The sequence below is a fragment of the Protopterus annectens genome, chromosome 1.part0 (genome assembly GCF_019279795.1).
Source record: "Protopterus annectens isolate FY-2018-M chromosome 1.part0, PAN1.0, whole genome shotgun sequence".
NCBI classification, from domain to species: domain Eukaryota; kingdom Metazoa; phylum Chordata; order Ceratodontiformes; family Protopteridae; genus Protopterus; species Protopterus annectens.
In genome coordinates this window covers 768,989,521-769,005,806 of record NC_056725.1, presented here as the reverse complement: position 1 = coordinate 769,005,806, position 16,286 = coordinate 768,989,521, and positions in this window count along the sequence as shown.

Below are 16,286 nucleotides of genomic sequence, written 5' to 3'. Positions count from 1 at the left end.
TACACACATATCTATATATATATATATATATATATATATATATATATATATATATATATATATATACATGTACAAACACACATATATCTATATATATATATATATATATATATATATATATATATATATATATATATATATATATATAATACACACACACACACACACACACACACACACATATATATATATATAAAACATATACCTATAACATATAGTGGAGTCATACCTCAGCACAATAACTCTCAACCTCTTAGTGCAAGGGCTTAATGTAAATGTTGCAGTTATAAATGTAGAATGTTGCTGCAGTAACAGGGGTTGTGTCAACAGACATGTTGTGTAGGAAGGCTCTTCTGAAACTGACATGTAGGCTATCAGTAACTGACAGACATCATATAATCATCATAGTGAAGTACCACACAAATCACATTAATGATCCTGTGGAATGCAGCAGAAATATGACCAATAAACATGGACAGTCTGAAACAATCTGGTCAGTCCAGAGGTATACCCAAAACTCCTTAGTCCAAGCCTGACAAAGGGGATGTTTACAGCCATGAAAATGGGGATATATCATAAATACTGGAGTAGATAAGCAAACACAGTTATTGCATTCACACCCTCTTGTCTGTCCTAACACATATTAACTGGAGGAGCAGAGGTCCCAAGCCCACATACTTCCCACTAGTTAGTGACATACATCTTCACAACATCCCACTGCTTTTTCAGAAATACACAACACGTATGGTGGCCAGGCAACAGTACATCTGACAAATATCTGGACATAACATCACACTAGGTAAATACACTGAGCTGCTATGCATGTCACCAAGCACTGTCTAAACTACAGGCAGACTGCCACAACATTAACCCAGGTTTCCTATGGGGAAAGACACATGTAACTGGAAATATATCAGGCACTACAGGCATGTAAAAGCACGGAGTAACAGCCACCATTATGAAAGTGCATACCCACAACCAATCTCAACACAATCACAGTCACATTATGGTAAGACTAATTAATAGTACAGTATATGGACTGTGTGAATAAAACCATCCTCATATTTGCCACTCACACACTAACCCTACATATACTGACCCAATTTTCAGTGCAGTCTGATGCCTGACTGTGGTATGGGACATGTCTCAGTCTGGCCCTACAAACATATACGCTGATAGGGTACCAGAAACTGGAGCGGCATGCAATGTCAGGTAGAACTGGGCCAAGAACACTGACATTCACCCCAGTCTGTACACAGGCCAAATAACATATTCACAGTACACTGCTACACAATACTGGCACTCTGTCAACAATCACCATAAGTACACAGACCTCACTACTGTACAGACTACAACAGAATGTCCAGGTTTTGTCCTCAATACATAAGGCCTCCTATACATAACATGTTTGGCAGTCTGATATATCACTGGCTTGATATCAGGAATGATGTCAGTAAATAATGATATACTGTACATATGCACCTCTTACAGCTTGACATATGGACAAAGGGTGACAGACTTGGGGGACAGAGGCACAAACACAGTGCCAATATTGACATATTGCTGTGATAAACTAAGAAAATTGCTGGTGTAACAGGGTTTGTTGTGACATATCTCTTCTGAGGGATATGAAGTCAGTAACACACATGGATGTCACCATTTACTGACTGAAATCATCAGAGTATGCTACTGAATTTCTAAAGGCAGAAAATGTGTGAGTAGCACACCACCTCTAACACTCCAAACTTTGGCCAGTCTGCAGATAGCCCTACAGGTGAGAGTTTCCTCAACCACATAACACTGTCATGCCCGACTTTAAATCATGCAGTACAGCCATATCCACACAAACCCTGTTAAACCAACATTACTTCAAATGTAGAACACCAATACTTACATTCTGTCCCCATGTCTGGGTCATCCTGCTCCAGTTTGTTGGCCTGTCTCCACAGTGTTTGTTGTAAGAGGTATTTCCAACTACCCTCTGTGATGCTGTTTGTCAGACAACCACATGAAGTCCTGCTCACAGTTAAGGAAAAGGGCCAACACCCACATGAAGTGCTTAGTTATAGGAGTGTGCTTTCATGCAATTGGCTATAGGAATGATACCACAGCTGCTCCACATGCAATTAGCAAGTGGGGGACTCCAATATGTGCACAGGCCATCAGTTGATCATTAGCATTACCTACAAAAGTCAAGCTGCTGTCTATGCAAAGCAGATGTATTTTTCCACATCTACCAGAGAGAGAGAGAGAGAGAGAGAGAGAGAGAGAGACAGAGAGAAAGTAAAAAAGGAAGAGAGAAAGAGCCAAGCATGTTTGTGTATGATTCGTGGGTGGAGAGTGGTCTCTGGGTATTATAACGGCTGCCTATATTGTTTGCTAATCCATACTGTCACATAGTAATTGCACATGGCAATAGACATTTATGGCTGTGGATTGTCTACAGCAACCTCTACAGTGTTTGACAACTGTTGGCCTTGTAATGTGGACATTGGGACATATAGGTCCTCAATATAATAATGTAGCAAAACCCACACTGCAATGGATCCTGGCATCACACACACACACTTACACTTACCAGTACTGAGTTTCAAACCCCTGCCTGGCTATGCATTGCTATTACGGTGTTACACAGCTATTGCACACAACCCAGAGCTTACATGCTGCATAGCTGTCCAACGGTATCTTTCAAGGTGAGTGACATCAGCAGCAGTGCTAAAGGAGAGGTAAGTGAAGTGTAGTAAGTGTGAATGTTCACAAAATCAGGTGTCAACAAAGACACACACACACACATTATTACAGTTGTCAGGAGCAGGATTAGAACTCCTACCTAACTAGCTTGCTACACGGCAGTATTATGCAGCTATTGCAAATGCCAGCAAGCTTATAGAGCTGAAACTTGGCCAAGGGTTATTTCAAGGTGACTGACATCAGTGGGTGTGCTAAAGTAGGGCAATGGGAGGTGTAGTGAGTGTGAATGGCCTCAAAATCATTCATCTCCACACACACACACACACACACACACACACACACACACACACACACACACACACACACACACACGTTTGCCAGTACGGAGATACGGAGATCCATGGGTTCATTGCTTAACAGGTGTGTAATAGGTGAATAGGTCTAAAGGTTCTACAAGGCTAGGCAAGAGAATATCTTGGCATCAGGCCACATGACAATAGTCCCCAGTGTGGCTCAGGGCTGTAGTCCCTGGAATGATCCCCAGGGGTGGGTATTGTATTCACCATCCACTCATCTGGATTTCTATTGTGAGAGGCCAGTGATGTGCACTGCTTCCCATGTATGTGATCTATATTCCATAACATGGACAGTGCCTGGGTTGTTCACATCTCACATGCATGTTCTTTGATGTGTGGAAGTGCAGTTGAGGTCTCTGGGGCATGTTGTGTGGACAGATCGGTATCTTCTGAGGTTATGATTGCACCTACATTGACAGTATGATACGGGTATTCAATGGAGTTAGTGGAGTCTGTCCATACAGGGCATGTGTATAAGGCATGGTATTCCCTTTGTGGGGTATGTTCGCAGACTCTACAGCTGTGGCAGGCATCCAGTGGGGAAAATGGCAAAAGGGCCACTGTACACATTTATTTGGCTACTGAGGGGATGGAACAGGGTGCCATGTCCTTTTCCTTACTAGATACACACTCAGGCAGGAGATGTAATACATCAAAGTACTTTCTGATGTCAGTGGCACTGTTGCTGTGAACAGGCATGTAGTCCACTGCTATCACATCATGGTTACTATCTGGGAGGCAATATGCAGGGGAACTACCAATATAGTGGTTGTTGCCTCATCAAGCATTTTTGTGTATGATCCGTAGGTGGAGAGTGTTCTCTGAGTAATAGAAGGGTTGCCTATATTGTTCACTAATCCATAGTGTCACATGTAGGGCTCTGGATTGTCTACACTAACCTCTCTGGTGTTTGACATCTGTTGGCCTTGTAATGTGGACATTGTGACATACTAGGTCCTCAACATAATAATTTAGCAAAACCCACCCCACAATGGATCCTGTTATTACACAATCACAGCAGCCCCCACACAGGATACTGATCACACACACACACACACACACACACACACACACACACACACACACACACACACACACACACACACACACATACACACACACACACTTTCCAGTACTGAGATTCAGACCCCTACCAAGTTACGTATTGCTACTACAGTGTACTGCATTTATCGCACGTGCCAAGGAGTTGTCCCAAAGTACTTCTAAGGTGAGGAACATCACCATCCCTTGTAAATACTGGCATTTGGTGATGTAGTGGGTGAAAGATCCCAAAAATAATTTTACCCTCCACACATATTTACATTTGCCAGGGGTGAGGTTCAAACCTCTATCTAACAATCTCACATTTACCACATGCACCACTGACCTTACATGGATTAGGGTTGGCAACAGGTACTTCTAAGGTGGATGATATCTGCAGGAGTGCTAATGTCAGGCACTGAGATGTGTACTAGGTGTAAATGGGGCCACAATATTTCAGATATAGACATACATATGTACACACACAAACACTTGCCATGGATGAGATTCAAACCTATACTTTTGCAGTTATTGCTTAAACATTGCTCCTCATTTATGGCACATGCCATGGAGCTTACATGCTGGAGAGCTGAGACAAGGTATCTTTGAAGCTGAGTGACATCAGCAGCAGTGCTAAAGGAGGAGTAAGGGAAGTGTTGTAAGTGAGAATGACCACAAAATCATGTCTCTACAAGGATACACATATTCTCTCAAATTTACACAGTTGTCAGGATTAGGAGTAGAACTCCTACCTGAGGAGTATGCTACACCACAATATTATGCACTTATTGCAAGAGCCACAGAGCTTATATAGTGGAGTGTTGTCCAAAGACATCTTTGAAGGTGAGTAACATCAGCAGCAGTGCTAAAGGAGGGGTAAGGGGAGAGTAATACATGTGAATGTCCATACAATCAGGTATCATGAAAGACACACACACTCTCTCACACAAACACACACAGTTTCACAGCTGCCATGTCTGGGATTAGACCTCCTACCTAACTAGTATGCTACACTATAGTATTACGCAGTTATTGCAAGATCCACAGAGCTTATAGGACTGGCATTTGGCCAGAGGGTTATTTCAAGGTGACTGACATCATCAGGAGTGCTAACATGGGCAATGGGAAGTGCAGTGTGTGTGAACTGGCCATAAATCATTCCTCTGGGAACACACACACTCAGTCACACACAACTTTACATTTGACAGGACTGGGTATACAAATGCTAGATAAATACTGATTTGTACTATTATGTTACACAGTTATCACAAGCACTATAGTCACCATAGGGCTGAGGGCTACCAAAAGGAATGTCTACAGTGATTGACATCGGCACATCATGTGATATTGGCCAATTGGATGTGTGGTGGGTGGGACAGGCCTCATAATGGAATTCTCTCTGTCACTGTCTGTCTCTCTCTCTTCCCTACATTTCTGTGTTTGTATGTTTGACATATTATAGTGTGTTGGGATTGGATATGTGTGAGTATTCCTATCCAATGTGTGTGCAAAGCATGAATGGTATACAATTTGGTGTGTGTGCACAGACATCTGCGAATGACAAATATGTATAGTCCACTGTGTTGTCAGACATGAGCTACATTTCTCTAAGTGTAGGAGCATGCCCAATATGACCTTCTGTATTGTGTGTGTGAATCCATTCCAGGTAGGTTGGTACTCCAGTCCAGGGTTTGGTGTTCTACACCTACAACTAGTAACCTGTTTCTGCAAGATATCTATAGATAGGTTAACAATATGGAGTTACAATGGGTGACAGATAGTGGGAAACTGTAAGTATTGCTGTCTGTGCTGCTTGTGGTTGATGTTAGCAGAGATATTCATATATATATAATGTTTCACACTGTGATGTATTATGTCATCAACTACTGACAGATATATTTATTTGCTCACAGTTATTTCCTGGGAAATACATGATGACTGAAGCTGTGTCTAGTATTGTGGTCCACAGCCTACAAATACTTGCACACTCATGCCATTCTGGAGGGGTAGCTGCAGACACTTGCTGATGGGTCTGTGCAATGGTCCAGCACCTTAGTACTATGGTGGCTCAGGATCCCCTGCTTGTACATCTATTGACTTAACAGAATGGCCATATCCTGTTGTGGCTATACCTCTCAGTTGTACAGATTCAGCCAGGTTACCCAGAGGCAGGGCTCATATATCTGGTCAGTTCCCCTTCACATTGTGGTTTATGAGCAGGTTTGTAGCCACACATTACTGGCTTTGCAGGCAGGGGTTGTATGGGCACACATCAGAGTTTCAGACATCACACACTCCATGACGTCCATGCTTCTACATCCCCTCCTACTCTGTTATTCTATCATCTTCCTAACATTATGCGAGCGATATCTGAGAAGCATCTCTATAGTTGGCCCTTCATCTCAGCAGTATTTAGGGTTTGGTCCACAATTCATGTAGTAGGACATGATGGGCATGCTACTGGGATTTGTCAACATGGCCTTGCATTTGTGTTCTGTTGCCTGTGTTAGGTTGTTAGTTGGGACCCCATGAGATACCATACTTTGGCACTACGGGTGAGGCACAAGCATATGACAGAAGACTGTAGGCCATTTGGTAGTGATGCAGGCCATCTGTAGCAGGCCAGTACATTCTGTCACTCCTACATTCCCAGGCTGTGAGCCAGTGGATTCCCCTAGGGTGACAAGGTAAGTGTGCGAGGTGTTAATGGCAATAGTTCCTCTCCATATTAATCCATTGGTCTGGATGCAGGCAGGGTGGTGCTTACAGCTAGGGACACACCTGCATGGGACACCTCTTCAGCATGTTGCATTCTGTGGGTATTCCCATACAGAAGTGGGGTCATACTGTACTCATTCCCAACAGCAACGATATGACCTGTGATAAACCTGTGGCTGATGGTGGGGTGTGCTGAGTGCATGTGTGATATGGACGTTACTTGCAGCTAACTGACAAATATACCTGGGACATTTCCCTTATGCTGCCTTGTGCGTGGACATAGGCAGTCTCTCATTACTTCATAACTGTGCCTTTTGTGGTCTGCCAGTGATTGGCCAGACTACATCAGTATTCCATACTACACAGACAACTAATGTGCTGCTAACCTGTATGTACAATTCCAAAGTTGTGTGCAGTTGACAGTTAAATTTTAAACACTCTGTCTAGGGTACTTCCACCTTTGTACTTTGGGTATGTATGCGCCCACATTCATGGCATGTCCATCTTTCAGACGGTGACAGATATTGACATCTGAACAGTGAGTATGGATGACTGCTGACATGGGTATTGCTGAGAAGCATTGTGGTTGGCACCGCAGTTTTCGGGACATGGCCCTGTCATCCACAGTACTGCCCATAAGCCACCGAGACACAATCCTCCATTCCTACCTGCTGACCACTTCCAGACAATATTGAACACACAACAACCTAATACATGGACCCCTGCATATTGTACACATGCAACAATCTATCCTGTAGATTTGGCCAGCTCGGGTAATCCATGCTCCACTGTTATTACTCCTCACACTTACATGTTACTGCATTTCTACATAGGATTGTGGGAGGGGGCACACCTGATGACTTTAAACATTTGCTATGACTATACTAGTATTTCAGGTACTCTCTTGGTACAGATCTTATGTTTTATTGACCTACATTTCAGTTTCAGACTTCTTACCCTTCAGAACTAACATACAACTGCCAGACCTGTTGTAGTCTGTCTGTGTAGGTCTGGAGGGGGGCTGTTCATCATTGCCATCAAATGGAGGCCTTTGCCCAGCCTTTCTTTATGGTCATCTACACCTGTCCTGCTGGCTGAGGATGGTGATGGGTATATGAGCCTCATTGACATACATGTGTGTGTTCTATGGACACACATTTGGACCACTACATGTACTGCAGTGGGATTTGTTACCTTGTCTAGTACTGCCTAGTATGTTGACATCAGTATTTGTTATGGATTTCATGCTGACCATATAGGTGTCCACTATCTGCTGTCATCCCATTCAGCCACCCGATTACCTTGCATGCTCACGTCTATACCATAGATACAACTATCAGAACATACTACTCCATTCAGCAATTGATAGGAAGAGTGACTTACCTTGTGGCTGTGCCAATACTGAGGACGGTGCTGGAGGGCTGACTATGTTGGAAGCACATAGTACACTCCCCATACATCGTAAAGCACAGGTAGTGTCATGTTTGGCATCCCTTTTACTGTATGTGCGAGTCATAGAGAGGTGTCATTCCCTGTGTCCCTACCATGTCAGTGTATGTGCTATGTGTTACCTCTTTGCCAAGGCCTGGGCATACTGGGTGCACCTCCTTCTGCCTGCAGGGGCAGGCTCGGGTTGTTCCTCCTCCGAGTCACTCTGTGCCTGTGGTGGCCTTGGCAATGGTGGGGATCTTTGTGGCCTTGCCCCATGTTGTGCCTGCTGCAGCTGTTTCTGCAGGATAATATTGTGTAGCGTGGCACATACTATGAACATTTGTGTACATGTAGCTGGAGAGTACTGCAAGGCTCCACCGGATATGTCCAGGCAGCAGAAACGTGACTTGAGCATCCCAGACACATGCTCTGTTATGATTATGGTTTGTGCATGTGCCTCATTATGGAATTCTTGTTCAGGTGTGTGTGCATTTCTGAGGAGTACTAAAAAAACGACCACAGGCAGCAAGACAGTTCCAGGAAACAGAATTTAATCCACATAGACAGCGAAGAAACAATAATGCAAGTGCTTTTGTCTTGCTTCTGTGAGCAAGAGTTATTCAGACAACTAGAACTTGTGCAAAATTTAAAGTGTCACATGCTAACATCAATTAACTTCTAAAAGCAGAAGCTGAAAATATTTAAAATCATTTGAATATAAATACTAAATAATTAAACATGTGTAAAACTGACAAAGTGTAAACATACATATTAAGGATGACCTTGTTTTAAAAATGGCCTTGTTTTAAAAACTGTGCAAATAATTACTTAATGTGCAAAATATATGCAGGTCATTTTAAAACAAATGCTAGAGCTCTATTCCAACTGTTACCTAGGCTATCAATTAGATATTAGGGATGGGAGGGTGGCTTAATGGCTAAGGTGTTTGCTTTGCAAATGCAAAGTACAGAGTTTAAGTCTCACAAGGGATAATTGGCTAAACTTCAAATGGCTCATCAGGGCAATAAGCTTAGTACTAACCTATAAACAATAAAACATTTTTCCACTACACACTGGAGTACAGAGAGTAAAAGATATATAAAAAAATATGTACAAAAGATGCAATCAGTTACCTCTGCAAACTCTTTAGTTTTAATATACAAGAGAAGGAACACATATCATTTAACCCTGGTGCATTGTAGCATTCAGTTTTATTTGCCATAATAATTCGCACAGTTCTAGCTTAAGGGTGAGGAGTCCCCCCCTAAGATCTTGCTCAATCTGATCAATCACCCTGAACTTGAAACTGTGCTGAGAATGTTCATGCACGTGCTTAGCCAGCACATTCTCCAATTTTAACTTCCTGATACTGTAAATATGTTCATATACTCTGTCCTTGAATCTATGGTCAGTCTTACCGACGTAGAAACTAGGGCAGAGACTACAGGTATTCAAATAGACCACCCCTTTAGTGGCACAATTAAATCTTTTATTTATATAATATTTCCTGCCGCTAATGAAAAAGGTTCTGTTTCCTGGAACTGTCTTGCTGCCTGTGGTCTTTTGTTAGTATCTTGGCAGTTGTTTTTCTACCGGTTTGTTAGTCATTTCTGAGGGGTGTCATCAGCCACGGCTCCAGTGCATAGCCAGCATCCCCCACTAGGTGGCCATATGGGATGTCCCCACTGGCAAATGACTGGTTCAGCTGTGTCATATGCCAGATGTGGGAGCCATGATAGCTTCCAGGGCTGCCAGCACACACATTCAAGATAATGCCCAGGGCATCGCACACAACCTTGCAGTTGATGGAGGGGAAGCCCTTGCAGTTTATGTAGACCCTGTCCCGCTCACCAGGTGATGCTTTGATGTGTATGTGCATGCAGTCTATAGCACCCACTACCTCAGGGTATTCTGCTATTTGGTGGAAGAGATGCATATTCATGGTTGTTGAAGAAATATATGTGATCACCAGCATGTGCTGACATGGCATCCAGGAACTGGTGGAGTACCCTGGATGCTGATGCCTGTGAGATCCCCATGATATCCCCAGTTGCCCTTTGGAAGGTACCTGTGGCTAGTATTCTTGAGCCTACATATACCTTGGTATCCACTGGGATAGGTTCCCCTCTGTTGGTTCTGTGTGTGAGGTGTGGCCGGCACAACTCAACAATTTGCTGTAGAATGTCCCTGTCCACCCTATAGCACTCCACTATCTCCAGCTCATGTAGCCCCTGGTAGGTTACCCTGGGTCTGTACACTTTTCTTCTCCTCCTCACTGTGGGTTGGTCATCAGCATTCACATCCTCACCACCCACAGCCTCTTCCACATATTGATGTATGAGAGCGACAGCAGCCCCTAACATTTTGTTAGTTTTGTCAGGTATAATTTCCCCGTCTGTGTACACCAGTGGTGTAGAGTTTGTGGGAAAAAACAAACTGGAAGGTGTTTGCATAGTTTATAGTAGTGTGCTAGGCTGTTCCATGTGTCATTGGCTGATTCTGATGCATTTCACTTGCCAGCTATGTTAGTTCTCTTTGATTGTCTTCCTACTGATGTTTTCCCTTCCCATTGCCTTCTCATTTAAGCCCCGAGACGAGCCGCATATACCCAGTGCTCAGATGTGAACAGAGCTGCTATTTCATGTTTTTTTTTTTGTTGTTGTTTGTTTAAAACCTGGTGTGCAGTGCGCACACCCATTTAGGCAATGTAAACACTGCTAAGCAGCCTCAGTCACACCCCCTTCCTTAGCTGTGCTTACCTAAGTGCAAACATGGGCCACAGAACTCCAATAAACTTACAGCATGCATGACACCCCCCTTATGAGGTCATCCACCTCTTAAACTTACAGAATGGTGTTGCTGCACCTACATGATTGGGTGCAAGCTAACACTGAGAGGAAATATGTGATTCAGTATCAGTCCCCTCATTTGCATAAAACAGAATGCTAATTCATAGTTACCACACTCACACTCAGCCTTCCCCTTTAGCAACCACTATTCCCTGGTATTGTTGTCTTATGCATGCCATTGACTATAATTGCAAAATGCTGATTTGGGTTTAAAAGCTTATTTTCATCTTTTTTTCTTATTTTTGGGCCGATCCTGTTTGTGTACCACTGCCCTACACTTAAACGCCCGAGATTAGCCAAAAACAAAGTTGGTTTTATAATTTTGCAACTATTTCTCATGCCAATGGGCATATATTTGGTCATTGGCATGCGTACTACATTGAATACATGCTTTCTTTTGAGCTGCCATGCCTCTGTTTTGTAATTTGCAGAAATGTATTCGGTTAGTAACCGAATACATTTCTGCAGGTTACAATATTCCTGCACAGATGCCTGCCTGCTTCCTGGATCACTAATTCGTCTGATTTACATGGTTTTCACCAACAAATGAGGTAATTAGCAGATAGCGGTGGTGCCCGTGTGGGAATAGTGTAGGTGCGCTCGTGCACATCTTGGGGACTTGTTCCTGGATCGCTTGGTGGCCATATTGCAGCAGCAGCTCATGCACTATCGAGGCACTCCATGCAGAGCTTGTTGAATCCGGGGGAATATGTAGATATATTAACAATAAATACTGAGGTGTGTGTGTGTGTGTGTGTGTGTGTGTGTGTGTGTGTGTGTGTGTGTGTGTGTGTGTGTGTGTGTGTGTATATATATATATATATATATATATATATATATATATATATATGTGCGTCTATGAAAATATATATATATATATATATATATATATATATATATATATATATATATATATGTGTGTGTCTATGAAAATATATATATATATATATATATATATATATATATATATATGCATACATGTCTCTAAATGCCTATACAAACATAATTCTGCTGACAGACCACCCATAACTGGGGCAGCATGCACATTTGGATACAAAAGGACACATGACACTCATATCTGTCCCCCCACCCCACAGTCCAAATAATAAGTGAACAGTACGCTGCTACAAAACCATGCTAGGTCATACCCAGGTCTATATTAGAACATTGAATATTTAACAGTTCAATTCACTAAAGGTTGAACTGTTAAAACATCGAATGTTCCAAAAAAAAAAATAAAAACAACAAAAAAAAAAAACTAAACGGTGTAGGCAGGGGGACAAGCTCCCCTGCACCCCCACACCCCCCACTACTTAAATATACCAACTCTAAGACCGCACTACCTTGAAGTAAATGTAAATCTCTCCTTATGGAGATTTCTGTTTACCTCTTCGATGTTCTGCAGTTTCGCTATTCTCATGTCGACAATGTCAGATTCGACATTGTCGGCTTTTGAGAATTTAATATAGACCCGTCATACACAATGGCCAGACATACAATGACCTCTTAGCAAATAAACTAACATGACTGAAGATAGTAAAGAGAAAAACAACCTGCCAGTAATTCACACAGGTTTATTATACTCTGATGTCTTGGCCAAAGCCTTCAAGGACTAAAACAATACAATAAATACTTGCCTTACATACAAGAAGCAATTAACACTTAATTACGTTTAAATACACAGCCACCAGTTACAGTCCTCATTTAACCCCCTAGGGGATGAAGTATCACATTTAAAAATATAAATTGATTTTGCACATAGCAATTATCTTTTATGAATGTTTCAGCAAATTGAGAAGCAGACTATTTCCAAAACAGTACCTTGTAACTCACTACTGTCCCCATGGTGAAATTCACTCAAATGTACAGCTATAGAACTGTCTTCTTTCTTATCAGTAATATGTCTCACATGTTCTGACAGCCTAGTTTTAAGACACTTGTTACTCTCCCCCACATATAATATGCTACAAGGGCATCTAAGAGCATTGTCTATACACCAACCTCTTGAATGTACAGACTTCTACATGTTGTCCAGCCTTTCCCCTCAGCAGGAATGACAGCACTAAATAATCATAGACCATATACCATATACCTATCAAACTCCTACTGTATGACATCTGGACAAAGCCTGACATAATTGGGTGACAGAGGCCCAAACACATGGCCATACTTGAAATATTGCCATTATACACTGAGAATGTTGTCGGTTTTACAGGGTTTGTTGTAACATATCTTTTCTGAGGGATATAAAGTCAGAAACATAAATGGATGTTAGCATTTACGGATTGCAGTAACCAGAGTATGCTACTGATTTGCCAAGGACAGCACCTGTCTGGGGAACAGACAAACATAACAGGCAAATCTCTGGCCATTATGTGGATAGCCCTACAGTTGAGGGCTATGCAGACACAGAACTTTGACAGACTGAAACCCATGCAGAAGTCGCATGTTCAAACAAACCCTATTAAACTATCTGTATTCAAAACATACAACAGCAATGCTCATATTCTGCCCCTAGGTCTTGAACTTTCTCCACCATTTAGTTGACATGTCTCCACAAGTCTTGTTGTAAGAGGTATTAGCTCACACATCTCAAGGATGTCTTCCTCACAGGTAAGGGAAAGGGCCAATGCCCACATGGAGTACTCAGTTATAGGAGTGTGTTGCCATGACATTGGCTATTGGAATAACTACACAGCTGCTTTGCATGCAATTGGCAACTGGGGAACATCAATTGGTGTACAGGCCATCACATGGTCATGAGCATAACCTACATAAGACAAGCTGCCATCTATTCAAAACACCTCTGTCAAAGACAGTTAATTACTTCAAAGCTGATCCAGTTTGAAGAAAGAGAAAAGTTATATCTCTGAAAATGCCAGGGAAAAAGAAAGGTATGTGAAACAAGTAAGCATGTAATTGAATGCAGTAGGTGCTCAGTCATAATGGAAAATAGGGGGTTGAAAGAATATGTTTCTCAGCAAGACTTGCTGTACTGACGTACTACTGAACAGCACCAATGGCCATAGCATGTGGCTGTGTCTGTAGTGACATAGATTACAGCTCAGGCCCCTGACTCACCCCAGGAAAGGACAGCTGACATTTGGCAACTACTGGAGTGTCTGTCAAACACCACTGACTATGCCACTGCTAGGCCAGCTACTGGGATGTTGTACATATCCATATGCTACCTGTGCATATAACTATGATACACACTTTTTCTTGTTAATATAACAGATCTATACAGAGCATGTGCAGAGTAAAGTACTATTGCAGAACTGTGTGTTGAAATACATGTGATATAGTGAGTTCATACCATTCAACTGTACAGTCTCATAAGCATATGTGTGCCTGATATCAGTATTTACCTACACATAGACTTGTGTTATTTTAGGTAAACCATTGTCAAGTCTGTTAACAATGACACCATAACATGATAGCCTAGATATGAATGTGGGACATCCTCCAGGCTAGCACTGAGATAGCAAAGCCTACTGTGCAATCAACTTACTTACGCATGTAAATAAGTTGTGCATGTTCTACTTGTGTGTAATATCAGTTTCAATGCATACAAAAGACATAAATATTTACAGGTACTGGTTGTTGCATTGCCATGACAATTATATGGGTAGTAGAATAGGCATGATCATCAGGTTGCAATTGAAGTGTGCAACTGCGTTATGACCCTCTCTCCATGCCTACCACAAACAGCTATCTGAACACCTACATACAGTGGATATCAAGAGTGTACACACCCCTGTTAAAATGCCAAATGTTAAAATGTTAAATGTATACTATACAATGGTGAGACCACAGAAAATCATGTCAAAACATTTCCCACTTTGAATGTGACCCATAATCTGTACAACTCTATTGACAAACAAACAAATCTGTTAGGGGAGTAAATATTAAACATAAGAAATGCAGTATAAACTGGCTGCATACATGTGCACACACAGAAACCACTACTTGGTTGATGTACCTCTTGCAGTAATCACAGCATTCCCTTTCTGGTTACACACACGCCATCAATTAACAAGACTCTGATTACCCCAGATAATGTTCAACTGTCCTAGTAGGGTATATTTGACATTTATCCAGTTGCCTGCTACAGCAAAAGACATGTTTGGCAGAGACCTTACAAAGCATTGAAGGGAACTCATTGTGGAAAGGTATCAGTCAGGAGTAGAGTAGAAAAAGTGTCCCCAACATTGGCTATACCATGGAACACAGTGGAGACAGTCATCAAAAGGTGGATTAAATATGGGACAACAGTGCTGCTGAAATGAACCAGATGTCCATCTAAACAGATGACAAGACATGTTGAGAGCTGGTCAAGGAGGCTGCCAGGAGACATGCAGGACTCTCTGGCAAGTACTATTTCTGGGGTTTATATCAGTCTGTCGAAACAGCTGAATATCTAATACCAGATGTTTGACCTGTAAAGTTCGAACACTGGTAATCGCGAAGCCGCAGCCCACCGAATTCTTTCCCAGGGAAAGAATTCAGTGGGCCATTTCTGTGGCTTTGCGAGTATCAGGACTGTGGTGGGAAGTTACGGATCGTGTTCAGGTAAGTGTACGATTGGGTGAATGTTAGGGTTAGGGCACGGGTTAGGTGAGTTAGGGTTACGGGGCAGGTGAGGTGGGTGTGCGATAATGAAAGACTTTAGGGTTAGGGCGGGATAGGTGAGTTAGGGTTAGGGCGCGGGTCAGGTGAGTGTGCGATAGTGACACACCATAGGGTTAGGGTTTGGGTTAAGGTAAGTGGATAGGTAGTAGTGTATGTACAGTTTAGTGTAGGGTTAGATGTAGGATTTTGAGTGTATGTGTGTGGATTGATGTTGTTTTGGTGTGTTTGTGTTGTGTGTGTGTTTCTTGGAACAGCAATTTTTTTTCCCTGGGAGAAAAATCGCTGTTGTAAGACTTCGATATTTTTGCATTTTGTGGTTTGAAGTTCGAACATATGGTGTTCGAACTTCAGATGTTTCAATGAACTGATATAGACCCCTATTTCTGTAGTACATGTGGCAACAATTGCCTGGATTCTGCATAAGTCTGGCCTATGGGGAGGTGTCAGTAGATAGAAGCACTTACCCACACCAAACACCATCCAGGGCTATGTACAGGTAGCTAAACATAACATCACTTCTCCCAAAGGCATGTGCTGCAATGTGTAATGGTGTCATGAGACCAAGGTT